We start from the raw sequence: 3789 nt of genomic DNA, 5'->3' as shown, positions 1-3789 counted from the left end.
TGAGACGCCTTCAATAATTACCCCCCTTATTAAACAAGGGGTAATTATGGGGGCAGTTGAGGAGGCCCGAGATGACATGGGCCGGATATGACTTGCAAACGCGACATCCGGTCCGTACAGATGGGTCAGGCCCATAGAAAGACACTGCCATATGGGCCGAACGCGAATAAGCCCATCAAAGATGACCAGGACTCATGGAGGAACGGGCCTAGATCCAGCAGTCCATCAACATTTGTAAATATCTATAAATAGGAGAAGTAATGGAAAGAAAAAGGGGAGATATTTTTTTGGTTGAAATACAAGAATTCTAGAGAGAGAAAGAGGGAAGGAATTTCTTGTATATTCAATAACGAATACAATCCGAGCTCAATATGGTGGTGTCTCACAGAGCACTCTCATGTACTCAAAGCCCTATACAAGGAGAATCGACAGTATGAGAATGCATGTAGGATACCAACTTCCGAAGATTCAGCAATTTGACGGAAAAGGTAACCCCAAGCAACACATTGCCCATTTTGTCGAGACTTGTAACAATGCGGGAACAGAGGGGGACTTACTAGTCAAACAGTTTGTCCGGTCCCTTAAAGGAAACGCGTTCGAGTGGTACACTGACCTAAAGTCAGAATCAATTGATAGTTGGGACCAGATGGAACGAGAATTCTTGAATAGGTTCTATAGCACTCGTCGTACTGTTAGTATGATAGAGTTGACTAACACGAAGCAATGGAAGGATGAGCCTGTAATCGACTACATTAATCGGTGGAGAGCCCTCAGTCTTGACTGCAAGGACCGTTTGTCAGAAGTATCTGCTGTGGAGATGTGTATGCAGGGAATGCATTGGGGCCTGCTCTACATTCTGTAAGGCATAAAACCTCGTACATTTGAGGAATTGGCTACGCGTGCCCATGACATGGAGATTAGTATGAAATCCCATGACGGCAAAAGTCCCGTGACTATAGAACCACGCAAAGATAAGAAGGACTGGAAGAAGGGCGACAAGTCATCAAAAAATGCGGCTAAAGATTCAATGGCTATCTCAACCATCCCAATCAAGATATCTGTTAAAGATGACAAGAAGGATGATAAAAAGCCTCGCCAATTTCAAGAGAGGGAGAGACAACGTCCTACGCTAAAGGAGTTAGAGAAGAAAGAATACCCCTTCCCCGATTCCGATGTTCCTGGCATCTTGGAATGTTTACTTGAAAGTAAAGTTATAGAACTCCCTGAATGCAAACGTCCTCCAGAGATGGGACGTATCAACGATCCAAAATACTGCAAATATCATCGCATTATCAGTCATCCAATTGAGAAGTGTTTTATCTTCAAGGAGGTGGTGATGAATCTGGCAAAATAAGGAAAAATCTCGTTGGATACAGACGAAGTTGTAACTTCAAATCATACTACTGCTACTTTGACAACCTCTGTCGTGGGGAGTGCTCGTTCTCAACCTTTAACTTCGGAGGTATCTTGCACAACTATCCAGTTTGGTTCATTGGAACCAATCCCAATCTATATTGGCCAAGGGAGTGTACGTGACATTTCAACATTTGGAAGGGTTTTTCCTCAGGATGATGAAGAAGGATGGACTCTGGTGACAAGAAAGAAACCACGGAAGCAACAAGCTGATATTTTTTAGACTAATTATTCTAATAGAGGGCAAAGGAAGAAGAAACCCCAATATCACCATAAACAGTCTGGCCAAAACAGAAAATGGGTCAAGAAGACACAGTCAACTAAACATACCTCTATAAGCAAAAAGAGTCAGAAGCCTATTACTTTGCAAGAGTTCTTTCCAAAAGGATACCTAAATGATGAAGTTGTAACAACTTACATGGTTTCAACTAAGAAAACAAGCCTTAATGATGAGAAGAACGAGGATCAAGATGACGTCCAGACTGTAGAGAACCATAATACAGCCATCATTGAAAAATCTGATAATGATGAAGTGGTCAGAGGTACGTTTGAGTCATGTTGTGCACCAATTGTTTTCACGGACGAGGATCTTCAGTTGGGTTCGAAGCCGCACAATTGTCCTCTCTTCGTCTCCGGTTACATAAAAGAACGAAGAGTTACTCGTATTCTTGTTGATGGTGGCTCGGCGGTGAATCTAATGCCAAAATTTACAATGAAAAATCTTGGCATCACAATTGACGAGTTATCGCGTAGCCGTCTTATTATTCAAGGTTTTAACTAAGGAGGACAGAGAGCTATCGGCATGATTCGGGCAAAGCTAACTATTGGCGAGCTCTAAGCAGAAACCTTATTCCATGTGATTAATGCAAAGACGTCCTACAATTTGTTGTTGGGAAGGCCTTGGATACATAGTAATGGCGTCATTCCATCGACTCTTCATCTGTGCTTCAAATTCTACAAAAATGGCGTACAAACGGTTGTGGCGGATCATAAGCCATTTACAGAGGCAGAATCTCATTTTGCCGATGCCAAGTTCTATATCGATCATGATATACCTTCGGAAGTGCCCATCCCAAGCCTTCCGTCTACACAAGAGATTCAATCTACAAAAGCAAAAGAAGCATTAAGTGATCCACTAAAAGTTTCAGTGACAGACATTGTAAAGGTAGCTAAAACGCGAGGGGTCTCGATAAAAGCACATCGGACGAAACCTATTTTAAAGTATGTTCCAAAATCTCAGCGACAAGAAGGGCAGGCACCTGTTATCGAGATAATTGAAACTAAGGAATTTAAATTAAAGATGTCACAAACCAAGGAAAAAGAAGATATGCAAAAGCTTAAAGGAGAGTTAACTCTTCCTCTCCCTAAGATTTAGAAGTCTTCGCCTTCCAAGTCTCCGTTAAAAGGGTTCGTGCGGCCTTCTCAATCTATGGTTGATCATTTATCACTTCCAAAACAAAGGACCGACGAAGGATTCGATCCTAAAGCATACCAACTCTTGGCTAAGTCGGGGTATGATTTTACAAATCCTGCAAGCCTTGGAAAACTGAATGCTGAGGTCACCGGTGAGAAGGTGCACGGCCTCAATGAGACACAGAAGAAGTTGAAAGATCAAGGGCATAAAATCATTTCACCTAAGTTTGGTCTCGGTTTCGTAGCTTCTGAGCCACTTCGAATTCAAATCACAAAGAGGGATAAGAAGTCAAACACCTCATACATTGGGTTTGAAGAAGTTGAGGATGAACAAGATCAGCAGACTGGGCATCAAAAATCAGTCTTTGACCGTATAAGAGCTCCATGCGATCGAACATCTGTATTCAACAGGTTGTCAAGCCGAGAATCAAATGTTTCAAGTTCTCATATCAGCAATTTGCCTCGTAACTCTGTTTTTAACAGAATGAGCTTTCATGACCAAGGAAGAAAATCTGCACAACCTCAATCTCGAAAGTCAGTATTTTCTCGAATTGGTACTATCCATGATGCACCACTAAAAAACAGCAAGATTGTGAAGTCAGAAGAATCTAACATCGACGTGGTGAATAATAGTGAGGTTCAGAGCCTAGTGCCTTCGCGAATGAAACGTAAGACAGAGATAGATGTCACCAATGATGTTACATTGAAAGCTCGAAGGCGAACCATTGTATTTACTAATCAATCAGCAGAAGTGGATAGAATAGAAGGCACTGGCGAATCGTCTTGTGTTACTTCATACCACATCACTGTTGAAGAGGAACCTGACTGTGAACAACCAGATGATATCGAGAAAGCTCCACCAACACTAGAAGACGGGGGGCAGGCTACTGTTGATCAACTCAAAGAAATCAACTTAGGAACTGACGATCAACCCAAACCAGTTTTTGTTAGTGCATTCCTAAA

This window comes from Cornus florida, unplaced genomic scaffold (assembly GCF_030987335.1).
Source record: "Cornus florida cultivar Cherokee Brave unplaced genomic scaffold, ASM3098733v1 CherokeeBrave_3.0.0_Hap2_Chr09, whole genome shotgun sequence".
NCBI classification, from domain to species: Eukaryota; Viridiplantae; Streptophyta; class Magnoliopsida; order Cornales; family Cornaceae; genus Cornus; species Cornus florida.
This window is presented reverse-complemented; position numbering follows the sequence as displayed.